General features: G+C 33.7%; 1 long non-coding RNA gene and 1 pseudogene across 1 annotated transcript in view; both read left to right on the top strand.

Moving 5' to 3' along the window:
- Window positions 1-21,388, top strand: part of LOC141495247 (uncharacterized) — a 43,237-nt gene that overhangs the window by 8,943 nt on the left and 12,906 nt on the right. The gene's annotated exons all lie outside the window — the stretch shown is intronic.
- On the top strand, window positions 8,800-9,452 carry LOC141494708 (charged multivesicular body protein 5 pseudogene; annotated as a pseudogene).

Below are 21,388 nucleotides of genomic sequence, written 5' to 3'. Positions count from 1 at the left end.
GCTAATGACTGTGAGGAATCAATTCAAAATAAAACAATATCAAAAGAATGAAAGACTAGAAGAAAACATGAAATATCTCTTTGAAAAAAACAACAGATCTGGAAAACAGAACCAGAAGAGAGAATTTTAAATTATTGGGCTACCTGGAAGTCATGATCAGGAAAAGAGCCTTGAACTCATTTTTAAAGAATTTCTACAGGAAAATTTTCCTGATATCCTAGAAGCAGAGGGTAAAATAGAACTTGAGAGAATCCATTGATCTCCTCCTGAAAGATATCCAAAAAATATATCCCTCAGGAATGTTATAGCTAAGTTCCAGAATTCCCAAGTCAAAGGGAAAATATTACAAGCAGCCAGAAGGAAACAATTCAAATATTGTGGAGCTGCAGTTAGGATCACACAGGACTTCGAAGCATCCACATTAAGGACTCACTGGGCTTGAAATATAATATTCCAGGAACAAAAAGAGCTTGGAATACAACTGAGAATCAACTACCCAGAAAAACTGAACATCTTCTTCCAGTGGAAAAGATGGACTATCAATGAAACAGATGAATTTCAAATGTTTCTGTTGAAACAGCCAGAGCTGAACAGAAAGTTTGATCTTCAAGTACAGGACTCAGATAAAGCATAGAGAAAGTGGACAATAAGGGTAAATTATGAGTGATTTAATGATGCTGAACTGTGTGTGTTCCTGCATAGGAAGATGATACTGATAATACTCATATGAACCTTCTCATTTATTAGAGCAGTTAGAAGGAGCTTATATAGACAAGGCACAGGAGGGAGCCAAATTTGAAGGTATATTTTCAAAATGGAGTCAATGGGTGAAAAGGAAATGTACTGGGAGAAAGGAAAGGAGAGGTAGAATAGACTTAGATATTTCATGTAAAAGAGTCAAGAAATAGCTTTTGCAATGGTATGGAAGTGGGGAAGGTGAGAGGGCAATGAGAGAGTCTTCATTCTCATTGGAAATGGCTCAGAAAGGAAACAACATATATACTTAATAGGGCATAGAAATCTAGAAGAAAAAGGAGAGAAAGGTTATGGGTGAAAGGGGACAAGGGAAGGGAAGGAGGTAGGGGATAGAGGAGAGGGTAGATAATGGCAAAGGGTAGTCATATATAACACATTTTCTTTACTTTTTGCAAGGTGATGGATTGGGTGGACTGTTCAGGACCTTGGGTTTGGGTCTCTGGGAGGGAATATAGACTCGGGGCCTCCTGCCCCAGGACTGGTGCTATGTCCACTGTGCCACTTGGCTACCCTGCAGCACATTTTTGAAGAGGGGCAGAGTGAAAGGAGAGAGACAATATAATAATTAGCAGTTGGAAGAAATGGATAAAGGGAATTACCAGCAGTAACAGCAACTGTAGAAAAATATAGAAGGAACTTCTCTGATGAACTTATGATAAAGAATGTGATCCACCTCAGAGACAGAGCTGATGGTATCAGAACACAGACTGAAACATATTTTTTTCCTCTTTCACTTGATTTCTCACGAGGATTTTTTATTTTTGTAGGCGGAGGAGGATTATGTTTACTCTTACAACAAGACTATTTTAGCAATGTGTAAATAAAAAAATGCAAAAACAAAAAAAGAATCAATCATTTATTAAATTCCTAGAAGATTCTAAGCCCTGTTTGAGGCAATGGGAATATGAAAATAAAAATAAATCAGTCCCTGATCTTGAGAATTTTTGTTTTCTGAAGAGAAGACCTTGTTCTGAAACACTTTCTTAATTGAACAATGAAGCATTAAGTTCTGGGTGCATAGTTAAAGGAATTAGTTTGAAAATCTACTCTGATATTTAACTACTTTTTGACCTTGACCTAGTCATTTAATCTTTTGGCATCAGTTACCTCATTTTCTTAAAGTAAAAGTTGGTTTAAATGTCTTCTAAAAATTCCTTTTATCTAATTTATAATCCATTTAATACATGTTTTCAGGGATGAATTGAGTTGTGGACAGTTGGTAATCTTTCAACTTTGTAATGTTTTATAGTAGCTTGTCACCTTGAAGATTCATCTAGCAAGTCTATGATGTAGAAGAAATTCATATGAATAATGCAATAAAGAACTATCATTTAGATATAAAAAAGGAATGTTGAGCTGTCTTTAATCTAAATAAATATGATCAGATATTTCCTGAAGGAAAGACCTTTGACTCCTCTTCTCATATCAATTGTATTAGACACCAAATCCTTGATTACAATGCCCCAATCATTCCCCTGTCCTGGATATCCATTACAAATATACCTGCCTACTAGTGGCACCTGTCTTTCTACCTATGACTCAGAAACATGCAAATTGGGGAAATCAGTCAGCACGACTTCATTAAAAAGGAAAATCAGATTTGACAAGTGTGCTTTGGAAATACTGTACCTCAAAGCAGAGATACAGAGAGAATGCTGTGTGCATAATTACAGTTCCAAGGAAGTCTCTTTCATAATTATAAACCATGCAAGATTTCATATTTAGATTGGAGAAAATTGAAAGTCTGAAGCCATATGGGAGATTTCCATTAATTATATTTTAAGACTCCACTTTCTGAATAAATTTAGACAATTTACTTTCTGTTCATCTTTAATAGTGGAATAGAGTTTGACAGAGAGTTAGGAGATGATAAATGATATCAAAGTGTTATTTTCATTGCCCATTCTTCTATAGTCTTCTCATTTCTCCTCACTTGCTGGCCTTTCTAGTCAGTGATTAGACTTTTTTTTTCAGACTTTTAGTTATTTAATCAACAATCATTCATAAAATTTCCATTATGCATTAAAAACAGACACAAGTCACTTAGCATCTATAAAATGAAGAGTTAAATTAGATGGTCTGGTCTAAGATGTTCCTTTCTAATCTAAATATAAAATTCTATCATTCTGCATACTCAGCCTGGGGAAAGAAAATGTACAAAACAGCCCTATCATCAAGGAGAATACATTCTACTGGGGACTTATAACTTGAATTCTGGAATAAATTCTGTTGAATCAGTAGGGATCCTAATGTCTGAAAATGAAGATCATTTTGTATTTTGTAACTCTTACCAGAAAGACCCTTATACTGTTTTGATGTGGGGAGGTATTTAATTCATTTTTCCACTGGGAGAACAAGTAAAAAGATGAGACTCCCTCATTTCTAAGTATCAGTGCTCTCAGCTGAGTATTCTTCCAGTTACTGATAACAAGGAAGATTGTCACTCCAGCAGCAGCAAAAGCTTTCCTTCTTTAAATTCAGTTACTTAAGGCACAAACTGAGAAAGCAGCAGGAATTGCATTAGCCTCACTAAATAAGAACTGCTCTTTAAAAACATCATTAGAAATCCATTTCCTCCAAACTACCAAAGCTGCATGAATTAGAAGAAATCAGCACATTTTCCACAATCTTTCTCTTGTTTCATTTGTTCTATTCTTTCATTTCCCTTTTCCCAAATGTTTTGCTTATTCTTCTCATTTCAGGAGAATTATTTCCATTTCTCCTTCCAGCCAAGCCTCCAAATAATTCAATCTACATATCTGAGTCACGGCTGGCTAAATTAATTCGTCTGCTTTTGTGTAAATCTTTTGCCATTTGCAGTTCATGGAACCTGACCTTGCTTATGTACCAACATGGATTTCATGGAGCTTTTTTGTGCATAGAATATGTGTGCTGAATAATTGGAATTTTGAATAGTACTTCACATCTTCCATTTCAGTTTTCTTATCAATTTGAGGAGTGAATTAGAAATTGGAAAGCAATTGCTAGAAATTTTCATTAAATCCCCATTTTTTTTTCTAAGCCAGAATCTCTACCCATGAGATAGGTTACTCCTCTCACTTAGCATCATCTTTCTATTTTGGAATGCTAGTAACTTTCCACTGTGATTAACTCCAATTATGTGGGTGTCTCTAAGCACACACACACACACACACACACACACACACACACACACACATGTTTAGATATGCGTGTATGAGTCTGTATATCTAGCTATCTATTTAAATATAAGCATGAACTTAGGAGTTAACATGTTTTCTCCCCTATTATATTCTGAACTCCTTCAGAGTAGACTGTCTTTTGGTTTTCTTTGTGTTAAGATTTCTTAAAACTGTCTTACACATAATAGGTGTTTTATAACTACTTTCTGACTTAATCTGAGGAAAAAGAAAAGGACAAGGATACACAGGTTTTGGCAAAATTGAAAGCAGGAAATTCAGTTGAAAAAATTCAACACATAAAATAGATATTTGAGCCAGGTTCTCAGCTAGTTGCTCTAGAGAATAAAGATGAAAAATAACATGATCCTTGTCATCTCAGGCCTCAGAATCACATGAATTTGGGAAGGGCATTTCAGGCAAGAACAAGACATAGAAATAAACATTATACAACGTAGAATTTGATAAGGACAAAACTTGAGGCTAGATGAAATCCTCTAAAATAGGAAGAGAAGTCTTTTTCAAGTAGATGAAATTCATAAAGGCTTTATGGAATACATGACATATGAGCTAATACTCAAAAAAAAGAAAAGAGTAGTAGAAACATTGAAGCAATAGTTTTCAATTATTTTCTCAAATTATAGAGCTGATGAAAGGGGCAGAGGCCAAGATGGAAGAGTAACAGGGATATACTTGAACTCTTGCAAACCCCCCCTCCCCGAAACTTTAAAATAATACCTGAAATCAAATTCTGGAGTAGCAGAAACATCAAAAGGTTGGTTGGAATAATTTTCCATTCAAAGACATCTTAGGTCAGGAGACTGTCTCACACTAGTTGTAGTGAAACACAAGAGCATACTGCAGGTCAGGCTTTAGGGGAGGCTGCATCAAATGCAGTAACTCTAAAATTTCTCATCACATAGATGGTGGGGTAGGGGTGGTATGAAAGTGGGAAGAAAGAAATCACAGGAGACCCTTTCCTGGCAATAGGCACTGGACAACACTGTGTGTATTCCCTTTTTACAATTCTGCATCCCATGTGCCAAAGGGCATGATCATTGGAACATTCTTATGGAGACAAGGACCATCAAGAATATCCATAAAAAAGACAACTAAACCACAGTGGCTACATGCAAAACCTCAAAATTATGAATTGGACACTTTCACAAAAATAATTGCTGGAAGAGGTCAAAAATTTTTAAAAATCAAATAAGAGAGGTAGGAAAATAGGGAAAAAAGAGACTAGGAAAATAATTGAGAGTGAAGTAAAAATATTTTTAAAAGAGAATAGATTTGGAAAAGCAGAGTTGGGGCAGGATCTATTTAGCTGAAGTTAAAAAAAGGAGGGAAATAATCATAATCTCAAAGACAAAGCAAAAATAAATCAAATTTTAAAAGATAATTGGTGAAACTACATTTTGCTAAACAGTACCATAGACAGTGCAGTATTAACAATATTAAACATACACACACACAAACACACACACACACACACACACACACACACACACACATATATATATATATATATATATATGTACCAAATGGTTTAGCATTCATATTCTTAAAGGAATATTTAAATAAATTATTGGTGAAAATAAACTACTAGTGGGGAATCTCAACTTTTCCCTCTCAGTACTAGATGGATCAAATCAAAAAATAACCAAGAAAAAAAGTTGAGATAAATAGAATTTTATAAATATTAGATATGAAAGGCCTCTGGATAAAATTGAATGAGAATAGAAGAGAGTATATATTTTTCTCATCTATACATAGTACCTTCATAAAAACTGATTAGATATTAGGACATCAAAGTCCCAAAATCAAATGATGAAAAGAATAAACATTAAATGGATCATTTTCAAATCATCATGCAATGAAAATTATATTCAAAAGGGCTATAGAGACATGAATTAAAAATTAATTTTAAAAAATTTATACAGTATATGATTGTATATAATAAAGGATCAACTGATAGTCTAATTGGAATAGAGCACAAAAATAATAAAGGATAATCATTAAAATAGGAATGGACCTCATTTTGAAAATGGTCTTTAATTCTAGACTATGACATTATTCAGTATAGACTGTAGAGTTACTGAAGTATTTTGAGAATGGGGAGAGTAGCATACTTAAGTATTAGGAAGATGATTTTTGGCATCTGTGTGAATGATAAATGAAAGAAGGATGAGGCTAAATACAGGGAAAATAGCTTTGAAGCTTTTCAAATAGTTTGGTTGATCAGTAATGAGAGACAAGATTATATTGATGCCCATGAGAATGAAAAGGAGAACACAGGGGTATAAGGTTGCAGAAGTAGAATTAATAGGACTTAGAAAATGATTGGATGTTTGGAGTTAGGGAAAGGGAAAATCCATAGACCCAGAGAGCATGACACAGTAGAAAATGGGCTCTCTTTGACAGTAGAGGACCTATGTAATAAATTCTACTTCTAAAAGTTCAGGTATATTCAAAAAAAGTGATCAAGCTTTCACAACAGACTGCAGTAGATATGAATAATGTTTAAGATTTCAGACAAAATTGCAATAATTAAGAGATAAGTAGAGAAATTACATTATGTTTAAAGATAAATGAAAAATAACATAAATACTCAATACTTAACCAAGTAGCATACCATTTAAATATTTAAACAATGAGCTAGTTGAATTTCAGGGAGAAATATTTAGTAACATTATTATAGTAAGGGGCCTCAATTTATTCCTTTCAGAATTAGACAAATTGAATAAAAACATAAATAGGAAAAAAAGTTAAGACCCACTTTGAAATTTGAGAGAAAATTATATATATTTAATCTCTTGTGATTTCTGCTTGGGATGCAAGAGTTTACATATTTCTTAGCCATGCAGGACATCAAGAAATTGATCATATATCAGGGTATTCTCACAAAGTAATTTAGAAGTATTATTAACCTTAATGCAATGAAACCTTTATTAACTCTTTATTAACCCCAATGCAATGAAAATTATATTGAATAAAATCTTTCTTTTAAATTTTTTAAAACTTAAGGCAATGTGGTTAAGTGGCTTGCCCAAAGTCACACAGCTAAGCAATTATTAAGTGTCTGAGGACAGAGTTGAACTCAGGTACTGCTGTCTCCAGGGTAGTTGCTCCATCTACTGCTCCACCTAGCTATCCCAAATAAAATATTTTTAAGAAGAATTAAAAATAAAATGGAGACTAATAACTCAATCTTAGCGAAAGAACAAATCATTGAAAACCAGAAAATTTCACGAAAGAAAATTATGACAATAAGAAAACATACCAGAACATACTGTATATTACAAAAGAAATTCTTAAAATCTAAAAATTATGTCTTTAAATGTTTCCATTAGTGGGAGAGGGAGAGGGGGAGAGAGAGAGAGAGAGAGAAAGAGAGAGAGAATTAATCACAAATAGAGCAAATAAATAATGAAAAATAATCAGAATATCTGAAATTAAACACTGGAGTAGAAGATTTGAAAGTTAGGGAAGATAATTTTTAGGAAGATAAATTTTAATTTAAAAGTAAAAAACACAATATCAAGATTATGAAACTTTTACTAAAAAAGTATTAAAGTGTATAATTAGTTTGAGTAAAAGAAGAGAAAAACAAACATCTACTGACGCTGAAAAATAACAGCACACAATAAAAGAAGAGAAATAAAGGAAATTGGTAGAAATCATTTTTTCCCAATTGTATTACAAAGAAAAGAAGTGGGTGAATACTTAACAAAATATCTAATAATGATATTATTAAAAGAAAAATGAATAATGTAAATACTCTGGAATCATTAAAAAGAAATTCAATAAGCCATAAATTCCACCAAAAACAAAACAAAACAAAACACAAAACCCTAAACTCCAGAATCCGATGAATTAACTATGAATTCTAAGAAATATTCAGATAACAAATAACTTTTATCTTACTTGAATAGTTTACAAAAATAGGAAAGTAAGACACCTTGCCAAACTCTAGGATACTAAAATCAATCTTGCTACTAAATCAGGGAGAGAGAAAAAAAAGCAGAATAAGTTAACAAACAACATCCTAATGAATTTTGACATGAAAATATTAAATAAACTATTAGTAAACATACTATAATGATATAAAATATTATGTACTATTACCAAATTGTAACAATAGATGTTGACATTTTTTGAGAAAATCAAATGCTTATGTTAAAATGTTTATTGCTTATATCTAGTAGTTGTAAACATAAAAAATCATAATTTTACTTAAATAAATTAACTAACTTAATGTCATGTCAATTTAAGGATCATTATTTTATCAAATTAAATAATGAAATTTACTTTGAGGAACAAAAGTAAAGAATCTCAAAGAAAATAATGAAAAAAATAGGAATAAATCCTAACTATATCAAATTACAGAGAAATATGTCACAAGGCAGTAATCATTAAAATGATTAATATCACTCAGAAAATAGATCAATCAATGAGATAGATTAGGCAAAAAGAGTGCCAAAGCAAATGAAGACAGTGGTATAGTATTTGATAAAACCAAAGTTTCCACTAATCACTATTTGGTGAAAGCAGTACCAAAAAAAAAATTTCTAGTAAAAATTTAGTATAAATCAATTTCTCAGGAATATAATATCTTGTTTTAGACATGAAGGATGTTATCATAAACAAATTATAGTAACAAAGAATAAATTAACTTTTGAATTTATGGATAGTGGAAGAGTCTTTGATCAAACTAATGGTACAATCATAAAGGATAAAATGAACTTGTTTGAAAAAATATTAAAATTTACATTTTTACACAAAGAAAACCAATATTGTTAATATTAAAAAAGGAAACAGGATTCCGGTTTTCCTTGGAATTCTCTGTTTCCCCCTTGGCTTAGACCTTCTGTGGCGGAAAAAAATGAACTGAATTTTTGGCAAAGCGAAGGCCAAGGCACCGTGGCCCAGCTTGACGGACTGCATCGGCACGGTTGATAGCAGAGCAGAATGAATTGACAAGAAGATTTATAGGCTTGATTCAGAGGTAGTAAAATATAAAGATCAGATAAAAAAGATGTGAGAAGGACATGCAAAGAATATGGTCAAACAGAAAGCCTTGAGAGTGTTAAAGCAGAAAAGGATGTATGAACAACAATGGGACAATCTTTCACAACAGTCTTTTAATATGGAACAAGCAAATTATACTATCCAGTCATTGAAAGACACCAAAACAACGGTGGATGCTATGAAATTAGGTGTAAAAGAAGTGAAGAAAGCATACAAGCAAGTCAAAATTGACCAAATTGAGGATATACAAGGTCAATTGGAAGATATGATGGAAGATGCAAATGAAATCCAAGAAGCCCTGAGCCGCAGTTATGGAACACCACATATTGATGAAGATGACTTAGAGGCAGAATTGGATGCACTTGGAGATGAGTTCTTAGCTGATGAAGACAGCTCTTACTTAGATGAAGCAGCATCTGCACCAGCAATTCCTGAAGGTGTTCCCAGTGATGCAAAAAACAAGGATGGTGTCCTGGTGGATGAATGCCACAGATTCCAGCTACATAGAGCTATATCTTTCAGTATTTCATGTATAATAAACACAAATTATAGAAAACTGGGAAATATTTTGCCTTTCCAATGTCACATTATCAATTAGCATATTCTTGTTCCTTTCCCTGAAAAAAAATTTAGTACACTAATTTTTTTTCATGTAGAACACTGATTCATTTAATAGAAACTTTATTTCAGATTTTAAAATTCTTTTACTTATAAAAGGAAAACTTGTAAAGTATTGGAGGTTGTATAGGATTCTGTTTTCATTTATTTATATTATATTTTGGAAATAATTAAAACCAAGGTTATATGATTTAAGTTCTTTAAATTCCTTGTTAGCTTGATAAAGAAGTAATGTGTTTATAAATCCTATTTACTTATCAAGATTATTAAACTATTTTGGACCATTCTTGTAATTCTTAAAATAGTTCAAATGTCATTATGAAATCAGACACTAATTTAAAATGTCTTCAGTTAATATGTGGGGGTTTTTTGTGTCTTCATGTTAGTGAATCATCACTATCTTAAATTGGTTTTCTTCCTATGCTTTTTGTCTTAAATCTGGACATAGTTTATGAGATTTCCTCAATATTATAGCTGAGTTGTAATCATTAATGAAATTATATCCTAACATTTAAATATATTTGTACTCAATAAATATTTTTCAAAAGGATATAATTTAATAACATTTCCTTCAATCTTAAAGGCTCCACTAAAAACCCAGATTTGCCAATGACTGTGTTGTGGACAGTGACAGTGTAGAAAATGCACTGCATTGGGTGCCAGAAGACCTGGACACTAGGTCTGTATCTCTCTCCTGACTAATTGGATGATTTAGGATTAGTCATTTTATTTATCTGGGCCTTAGTCATCTTATCTGTAACATAGAAGTAATCATTTTCTTGCCTATCTTACAGGATTATGGGAAAGATCAAATGAATTAAAATATGATTGTTCGGTTTTGAGCCAGAAAGAATCTTAAGAGTTTTGTAGTCTAAGCCCATCATCATTTTGCAGATGACAAAACTGAGGCCTTGAGCAATGAAGTGATTTGTCCAAGATCTCACAGCTAGTAAGCAGGAGAACTGGGATTCAGATCTGAGTCTTCTAACCATAAATCCAGTGTTTTTTCCACTATTCTGTGCAACTTCATATGTATTCAATAACATATGGATAAACTCTTTATAAAGTACTATACATGCATAATGTTTTTACCACATTATAGGTGCTCAATAAATATTTGTTGGATAAATTTAAAAAAGAAAACAGTTGTAGAGGAGCATTTTGCATTTATTTTTTCTGATAAATGTTTCATATTCAAGATCCATAAATAAATCAAATTTAAAAGTGTAAAAGAGAGATGGCTAAATAATATGCACAGGTAGTTTTCAAAAAAAAGAATTATAAGATATATGGAAATGTTCAAAAACATACAAAAATAATTTGTAAAGTATAAATTAAAACAACTGGTTAAAATGAAAAACTCTCAGTTTGTAAAAGTTAACAAAAAGAAAGCTTTGAAAAGCTTTGAAAGGACTATGGGAAAATGTATATGAATATACTCTGTAGATTGTGATATGGAAAGTCATTTGGAAAAGAATTTGGAATTTTTCCTTAAAACACTTATCTTTTGACCCAGCATCAACACTAATAGACTATAACCCAAATAAATAAACGAAAAAGAACTCATTTGCAACATTATATATAGCAGCTCTTGTTGAACTCACAAGATATTGAAAACAAAAGAAGAAAATTGATAAACATATAGGAAAATAAATTATTCTTCATAAAAATGACAAAGTGTATGGTTTCAGAGAAACATGGGAAGATCTTTATGAATTGATATAGAGTAAAAGAGAAGAACCAAGAATTATTGTAAAATAACAACTTTAAATGTAAAATATTATAAAGTTTGAATGCAATAGTCAACTATTGACCAACATCTTCATTTTACAGATGAGAGAATTTCAGTCTTCTTCTGGGCTTAAGCTCTTCTGCATAATGATAATTGGTGAAATGCTAATTTAATAGACCCTGAATTAGCTGATATATTACTTATATTAGTCAACTCAGTGGCATGACTCAATTAAATACCTACTACCTCATAAAATTATTATTATATCAAATTATTATTAATTAAATTAATTTGAAATGTAGTGCTCATGCTGGTATTTCAAGCATAGTGTATGGTTGAAGGGTATAGAAAAATGAGGAGGTCTTTTTCAGCAGGTAGAACTCTTTATGTCCTACAAGTCAGACAATGTAAATGCAAACTCTTTGAGGATAGAGATTTTGTTATTCTTTTCTTTTGTTTTGGTCTCTATATCCCAATAATTTAACATAGTGACTTACACTTAGTAGGCAGTGAAATAATAGTTGAATTGTAGATATCACATGTCATTTATGACTTGGAGTCTAGAAGAACTAACTTTAAATAATATCTCAGAAACTTACAAGCATGTGATCCTGAACACTTAACATCTCTCTGACTCAGTTTTCTCATCTCTAAAATGAGGCAATTAGATTTTATGGTATCTAGTATCCCTTATAGTTCTTTCCAGGTATCAGCTTTTGATAGACTTTTTTGTTTGATTACATTTATGACTATACTTGCACTCACACAGAAACACACAGTATAAAACATTCTTCTTCCAATTCATTCATTTGTGTTTTAGAAATTTCCCTTCTCACAGGAACTTTCAAATAGAGATATTGACATGGTCAAATATCTATCCCTATAAATGAAATAGTAGAGGTTTTGTGTGTTTCTACTAAGAATATCCAGAATAGAAAGGAATAGATAGCATTTTCAGTTCTAATTAGAACTTTTTCTTACCTCTAATTATTGAGTATGCTATAAAAAGTTTATTCTGCTGTTAGCAGCCATAGATAATTTGAAGAAGAAAATGAAGGACTCAGACTTACATTAGAAAACTGGTCAACAGTGGAACTACTGGTCTCTGGCAGAGAATAATAAATCCGTAGTATTGAGGAGGGAATTGTAATGAAAATAGCTGGAAAGTACCTAGCAAATGAGGTCTCAACTAGACTAAAATTGTTGTTCTATGTTAGCTATCATTCAAATAAATTTGTTATATTGACAGACCTAATAAAATATATTTTTAAAAAGTTAGTATAGAGATGATGGTAACCAAACTGATCCAAAGAAACTAATTCTAAGTCTAGTAATACAATTATTCAAAAAGCTGAGAGATTTTACAGCTTTAAAGCACTTTTATGAAAAATGGGTCTTTCAGATAGAAACAGAGTTAGTTATTACAGTAATGAGAGCCCAAGGAGATTTAAGTACAAAACATAAAACCTGGGCTAAATATAGGATAAGGAAACCAGAAACTCCTGGGGATAACTCCAATTCAGTAGAGCCGACTTTTATAGGAGGCTGTGAAATTGCGTCGATCTTCCCAATAGTTTTCAGTTGCTTGAAATGATCAAAACTAATTCAAAGTATCTCTTGGGGTGTGAAAAGATGCTCTCTCAGAGGAACCTTTCTGATCAGGCTAAACTTGAAAGGCAGGAAATGCTTTTCTGCCCAAAGTAATAGCCCCATTTCCACCCTAAATACAGTTATTTCATTGATGGGTGTTCAGAATATAAACCACGCAAACTGAATCCAACATGAAAGAAGAGAGAGTAAAAGATTGTAGGCCCTTAACGTACCATGGCTTCTTATCTCACTTATTCAGCTATGCCACAGGTCAAATCACATTCCTCCAAACAGATAAAAGGCACATGGTAAAAATTTGATAGAAGTTATTAGCCCATAAGTACAAACACAGCAATTCCATTACATTTATTTTGAGGATTAAAAATACAGAGCTTATGATGGTCTTTGGAGGCCATCTAGTCCTTTCCCCTTATTTTACTGAGGAGAGCATTGTCTAGGAATGTCTGGTGTTTCTGGACCTTTAAAGTCCATTGTGTCTCTCTTATCCCTGTATTATCCTGCCAACACCACATTTATCAAGTACCTTTGTGTCAGAAAGCTAGGCAGAAATGTGGGTAAGAACAGTAGAACTGGAGTCAGGAAAATATAAGTTCAAATTCTGACCCAGCATAGTTGGGCAAGTCACTTAACCTCTCTCAGCTTTAGTTTCCTCATCTGTAAAAGGGGAATAATAATAGTACCTCTCTCATAGGTCATCATGAGAATTGAATGAGATAATATCTGCATAGTCTTTTGTAAACATTAAAGTTTTACATAAATAGTAGTATTATTTATATCTCTAAAGACCAAAAAGAAAAAAGAAAAAAAAAGGAAAAGAAACAGTATCTGACATCAAAGAGCTTGCATTTTACTAGAGTCAAATGAATCAGGTAATAAATAATTATTAAATCTCCACTGTTTGCCAATCACTGGGTTAAGTGATGGAAATACATAGACAGAAGAGAAAGACAGTTTCTGTCCATAAGGAGCTTACAATATATTACCAAAGAACAAGGCAAGAAAAGAAAAGTAAGAAACTGGGGGGAAAAAAGGAGGGTAAAATGGAAAGGGACAGAAAATGCTAGAAAAATTCAAAGGAATGAAGCCAAGTGTGACGTGAAATGCTGACTAGCCTCCAGCTTCCTTAAATAAATGTTGTAGGAGGAGTTCTCTGCTCTCTCCAGTATGAGAGAGGGGCCTTTAGGGAGAAAGGGCATTGATGAGGTCTGAGTTCCAGGGATGAAGTGATCTTAAAAGATTCAAAGGCTCCTGGGGCAGGATAAGTACAGCCAGGTGGGAAGTGATAAGAAGGTAGCATATTCACTGATTAATAAATACAGTTTATGCAAAACACAAAATAAATGAAAAGTAATTAGAAGGCTGGAAGGATACCATTGGGAGAGTTAGGACAAACATCTTGTAGGCAATTAAAATGAGCTTCAAGGAAACTAAGGAAGGAGAGAATTCTAGATATGGGAGACAGTCTTTTTCATGAGACTTGTATTCTCCAGATTAATGACTTTATTTTAGGAGTAGAGGGAAAATCAGTAGGAGAATATTTTTGCCCTTGAAAGTAATACTCTTCTCTAGAAAACTTACAGATTCCTCTCTTCCTTCCTCTCAGAGAGAAAGAACAGTGACCAAGCTTCAAATAACTTCTTTTAGCAAAACTCACCCAGAAACAACTAACAAAGGGACAAAGTGCCTCAAATTGTGCAAAAAATTTGCATTGTTAAGAACAAACTATGAAAAATGTTATATATTCCTAATAATTCCTTTTTTCCTTGTAGTAGCAGTACAGAATATTCATAAAATATTTCTCCATAGTTGAATTTTTCTCCCCATGTTTTCTAGTCAACTCAACATGGTCAGCAGAAAAAGAAGTGGGGGGTGTAGGAGAAAAGTTTGTCATGAAATTCTTTAAGCAAAATATCAGGAAATATTTATTAAGAAAACAAATTTCTCCAAAGTGAAAGCTTTCCAAGAGTCATGCTATCTAGGTTGTTGGAGGAATGCCAAACTACAAAGCAGTGTTTAAATGCTTTTCTTTTGTTCTTAAGAGCTGCACTATAAATGTACATACCTCATCTGACGAATAAGCAATCTAATCGGAAATTTTGTTTCAGTAAAAATAAAAATAGGCCCGGTTGAAGGAAAAAGGCACATTGCATTGTCTTATTTTTTTCCTACCCTCTTTTATTTGGGAAGCAATGTATTGATGCTTTACCAGCTGTGATAACTCTTTCATAATAATAGCCTTCATCTGCCTTAAACATTCCACTTAAAGATTCCAACAAAGGGATTTATTTCCTCCACTTTGTACTTTCCTAGTGTAATGTGCAGAATCAAGCAGCTTGATCTGGAAAGATGGCCATCCTGGGAATTGAGACTTTGAATCTGTATCTGATTTTCTTTCTAGGTCCATGACCTTGAACAAGACACTTCAACTTCTCTCTAGATTTCATTGTTACCATCTACAAGAAGAGGGGGTTTAATTAGATGACCTTTAAATTCCATTGTGCCTCTCTGATTTTATGATAAGGTAATAACCCTTTGCCTATAGTAAGACTATGTATTTACGGTTTTGATTTGACCTCCATATATCTTTGAATCTCTGATATAGCCAGACCCCCAAAGAAAATGCAGATGCACCAGTCTACAGCAATAAACCCTATTGATCACCTAACTGAAACTGAGTCCCTTGATTATGACCAAGTCTTTTACTTGGATTTAAAAATTCACCTTCACAAACAAAATAAAGGGGGTCTTAGCTAGACAGCAACTGTCTTTAAAAGATCTAGGGTCAGGGGATAGTGGACTCCAATTTCAATATGCTTTTCAGGTGATGTGGAAATCAAATTAGGTGTTAAATTGAGACAAAGGAAAGTCCTACTGACTCTGATCTGGTAAAACCACGGTTACATTATTTTCTTTAGTTTTGGGCACTATAGTTTAGGAGGGAACTAGAAAGTGACCAACAGGATGGCAAAAGCCCTTGAAACCAGATCTTAGTAGTATCAGTTGGCGGAATTAAAGACATTTAGCCTGGAGAAGGGAGACTCAGGTACGATATAGTAGTTATCTTCAAATACTTAAAATACTTTATCATATGGAAGATAGATTAGGCTAATTCTAATTGACACCAGAGGGAAAACTCAAAAAACAATGAGTAGGTTTCTTTTTAAAACTTTATATATTTTTAATTTAGGAAACAAAATAACCATGACAAAATAATAAAAAAGGTGATTGTGCATTAAACTGCAAATGAATCATGTGCAATTTATTATTCATTTAAATATATAAATTTATCATGTTAATTTCTATTTTTTTCATCCTTCTCTCTACCACGGCTACCATTAGACACAAATATGTATATTTAAGTGTGTGTGTGTGTGTATGTGTTTAAAATCATTCTATTTATACTTATCCTTATCAATTCTTCCTTTGAATGCTTACAGCTCAAAGAATTACATTTGGATTTGTTGCCATGAAGAACTATCTAATAATTATCCAAAATTGAAATGCACTATTATTGTAGGAGGTAGTAAGCTCCTCCCTCCTACCCCAGGAGATCTTCATGCAAGACTGGAAGACTATATTTCCTGTATGTTTTAATGGGGACTATTTTTCAGGTTTTGCTGAACTAGCTGATAATTCTTTCAATCAATCAATCAATTGATACTTACTAAGTACCTATTATGTGACAAGTACTGGGGATATAAAAAGTCAAAAGGCAGTCCCTTTCCTCAAAAAGCATACAGTCTAAAGGGGGAAATAACATGGAAACAAATATAAATAAGGCAAACTGGATGCAGGAAAAAGAGGAAATGATTAACAAAGGGAAGGCATTAAAGTAGAGGAGAAGGCTTCCTATAGAAAATAGGATTTCAGTTTGGACTTTCAGCTGTGAAATGTTTGCTTTTGCTTCTCGAATTTGTTTCTTTTCATTTCTGCATCAGGATAGTGACATTGTGAAATCAATCATCAGAGAAATAATAGAAGAGGATCTTGGAATTTTCTAGCTGGAAGGCAATTTAGAGATTCTCTATGTCTGCCATGTCCACCAAGCTTGGAGATGGGGGATTTTCTGACTTTGACTTTCTCTGTGACTTTATCCAAATTATTATTCTCTTTGTGCTACAGGGTCTCCACTCTAATACCACCCCCCCCAAAATCATATTTTATTGTCTTGAGCATCTTGGTTCACTTAACAAAGGTCACTTTTCATGTACCTTCCTACTTCATTTTTCCAGTACAGGGACAGAAATTGGCTGTTGGCTGACCAATCTACTTGGACAGACACTAAGAATTTAACTTAAAATAAAGTCACTAGGAGCCATTGAACTTCCTCTAATTATTCATCTGCATACAGTCAAATATCAGTAGCTATTAGTTCTGGTTTATCCTGTTTTCTCCCACCCCAGGGCTCAGGGGGAGGAAGTCAGTCATTACTCAAAGCTTTGTTTAACTAGTTCATCAGTCTTTTGCTTATTTGTTTTTGAATGGTAACTTTGGTGACAAAAATCAAAATGAAAATGATATATACTCTAACTTGGTGTTCAGTTTCAGGAAAGAGGGGAAGCAACAACAACAAATTAAAATTCAATTAGCATCATTCATTATATAATCCTCATGTACAAAACACTGCCTTGAATAATGGGATTGTGAGTGGGCAGAAAAGGAGATATGGCCCCTCCCTCAATGCCCTTGCAGTCTAGATGGAGAAATAAGGCAGAGGCATAGATAACTACAATATATGGTAGAATGTGATAAATATAGTGCAATGAATGATATGGGGAATTAAGTTAGGTAGATAGGACCATGTTTTAGGTCTATTACAAGTGTTGTGATCTTGGAAAAGTCACTAAACCTTTAGTCCTCCTAATTCACATCTGTAAAATGTGAAGGGTAGACTTTATGACCTCTGAAGTCTTTTTCATATCAAAGTCTATTATACTATCATCCTTATTACTCAGGAGAGTTTCAAAATTATGAAAGATTTGAAGAGGGAGAGATTACATATTGCTGGCTAGAGGTGAAGGATGGTGGGTAGGTGGGATTAGAAGATAAATTTTCATGTATAAGATACCATTTGAATTAAGCCTTCAAGGAAGGGAAGAATTTGAACAGATGAAAATACAAAAGGGTTGAGGATGTTCTTGGATGAAAAAACTGTGGAAAAAAACACATGAAGGACTAAAAAAAATGGGTATATTTGCTATCCCCTTAAGAATCAGTGCAGACCTTTGCATGGGTAAGTGGGCAATCAACTTCATGGTATGAATCATGGCTCCTAAAAATTTCTCTCATGCTGGTTTTTCAGGGATATAGTATTTCTTCTCTGAGTAAGTCTTTTAAGTTATGGCATTGAAGGCCTTCATGAATATGCAAGTGTTACTTGAGTAGGGTAACACATTCAGTGGCTGGCATTTATAAAATTTAAGGTTAAAAAGTACTTTGCATAGATTACCTCTTGTGATCCTCATACTTTTGTGATCATACAGAAGTGTATCACCCAGGACTTAAAGGGTGACTTGTGAAGGGTCACCTAACAAGAAGGTATCAGGGGTAGGAATTGAATCCTGAGCTTATCGAGTCACAGACTTGTACTGTCCTTTCTATGCTCACTAATTTTAGTAGAAATATTATCCCCAAATTCCTGCTGAGGATAATGACAAAGGTTCAAAGAAATTCAGTCCATGTATGTGTATCACAAAGCGAATAGTGGCAGAATTCAAATCCATGTCTTTCTAGACTACTCTCAGGATATTTCCACTATACCATGCTGCCTTCCAACAAATAGTTAAAGAACATTAGATCGACCCATCATGGCCAAAATTTCCCATTAATGACTTAGTACTTATTAATTTACCAGATGAACCAGTTACACATAATATCTTGGTAAAGTCTGAAAGGAATGAAAACAGGACAGATTACATTTTGATTAAGGAAATGTAAAGAGAAATAGGAGGGAAAAGAATGTCTTGAACTATAAAGTGATATTCAGGAGGATCAGAAAAGTTCACATTTCTAAACAGAAAAATCTATTTCGGAGAACTAATCAATTGCCTTGGATAGCTAGACAACATGGTGGATAAAGTGCATAGAGCATTGGGCCTGAATTCAGGGAAATATAGCATCTTTCCTGACTTCAAATCCAACTTCAGACACTTGTTCTAGCTGTGTGACCTTGGGCAAGTAACTTAACCTTGTTTGCTTCAGTTTCTTGTGGAAAAAGCAAACCACTCCAGACTCCAAATCAGCTCACAAAAAAAATATATTACCAACCCAACAACAACAACCACATGTTACTTTATAGGGGAAGAGACAGATGTATAGTGGGGGTGTAAGGGTGAATAACACAAAATTTTGCCTACAATCATCCAAGTTGATATTTACCCAGTTGGGAACAGTGGATATGATTTAATGAATTTTAGAAATCTGGTGATATACTAGGAATATGGTATTCTGGGGGGAAGGTTGATGAATAACTTAGTAAATTGTGAAATGGGATGACTAAAAGCACAGATTGCTGCCATACTCTGGGGAAGTGGTTCCATTTCACACCTGTTTCTGATCTAATCTCCGGCCCCAATCAGGACCAAGAGTTTTTTCACAGGCTTAAAAAAATACATCTGGGAAAGTAAGCTTCCATTTGCTAACTCTTCTCCATGTTAGGAGCTTCATTTAATCTCTATGTGTAAGCACCTGGACCATTTTAGGGATCTACCTGTCCCTTTTTTGCAATTGGGTAATTAAAAAAAAATCTAATTCCATGGGCGTGTGTAGAGTACATCCTCGTTAAAGAAGGACATCTGTTAACAAACCAAAAGAGCATTTTTAGGCATGGTAATCACTCTGGGGGCCCGTTTCACAATGTTGAACAGATTGGGGGTTATTTATGGAGCTGTGCTAATTGGTGCAGAGACAAGCGAGAGTGGAATCCATCTCACTCACCAAGCTGCCCTGCACCTCAGAGGTAGGCTAAACTTACATTAATCATGACTTCTGCCAGTAGTCCTGGCCAAGTATTAGACTGACTCTTTTTCTTGATTTCCTGATTTCCTATCCCCTCCTCTTTTTCTGTGGAGGTCTGAAATATTTTCATGGTCTTGCTTCTGAGAGTTAGAAAGCATGCTAAGGAATAACAACTCTTTTTATAGTCTTTCTGTCTACACTTCTCTCATTATTTCCTCTGCACCACCACCTCCAGACTCTGCCAGCCCAGGCAGTAGGTTAAATTTCTGATTCTTTTGTACTGAAGAATCGAAGAGGATCCTTTTGCTTGATTCTGTTGTACCCCTGAGGCAATATTTAGGTTTCCTGGCTCCAGGTCCAGTACTTTACCTGCAGCACCTCCAGGCTGCAGTTAAATTTTTTTTAGAACATTTAAAGCTGGAAAGGACCTGTAAGACCATTGAATTCAAATCCCTTATTTTACAGATGAAGAAACTACTTAACAGAGATTTGTACCAACTGATTGAAAGGCACACAATAGTAAACAAGATCTTTCAGACTCCAGTCCTTTCCTTACAGCATGCTATCTTTCCAGAGTTCTGGTTCTCCCTGTTCCTTCTTTAAGCATTTATAAGGGTTTAGACCAAAAAAAGGAGCAGACTATTCAACATGTAACTCATTGTTCCAACTATTACTCACTATTGAGAGTTAACACAGGCATGCATGCGTTGATTATTCACTCACTTAACAAACTTTGTTGAACACTCACTATGTGCAAGGTATTGTAAAGGATACAAAACTATTTAAGATCTAGTATTTGTCTTAAGGAAAATTAATATTAAATAAAAATAGTAGCCCACATATATAAAATATGCTAAGGCTTGACAAGAGCTTAACAAATTTTGAGACTTTTTATCCTCACAGAAACCCTGTGAGATAGGTGCTTTTATTTACCAATATTTTACACTTGAAAAATCTGAAGTAGTGAAAAATGAATGATTTATATGGGGTTATAGCTAATAAATAGTTACGTAATTATAATACTGGGTTGTGAACTGCCAGGACTACAGTCTAGACAACCATCTTGTTCACTTACTAGCTGGGTGATCCTGAACAATTCACTTCACCCTGTTTGCCTCAGTTCTTCATTTGTAAAATGAATTGGAGAAGGATATGGCAAACCACTCTAGTATATTTGCCAAGAAAATCCCAAATGGGATCATGAATAGTTGTACACAATTAAAATGACCGAACAACTTCCTAGTACCATCTGTGGGACACAATGCAAAAATAACTATTGGTAGAGGGTATAGGAGAGATGAGCAATAAGAGAACATTTCAGTTGGGAAAAATGTCATAAATATAGTCACAAAGGTAGGAAAGTATAAAGCATGCTAAGGAGATGAGTAGACTAATTTGACTAGAGTAGAGGTTTCAATCTTAAGAGTACTAGGGGTAATGTTGCAGAAACAGATATAGGAACATCCAGGGAGGAACCAAGATGGCAGTGTGGAGCTAGCATTTTCCCCTACACAACAGACATTAA

Source organism: Macrotis lagotis, chromosome 8 (genome assembly GCF_037893015.1).
Source record: "Macrotis lagotis isolate mMagLag1 chromosome 8, bilby.v1.9.chrom.fasta, whole genome shotgun sequence".
Lineage (NCBI taxonomy): Eukaryota > Metazoa > Chordata > Mammalia > Peramelemorphia > Peramelidae > Macrotis > Macrotis lagotis.
The sequence above is the reverse complement of the archived record's forward strand: the minus strand, read 5'-3'. Positions and strand labels throughout refer to the sequence as shown.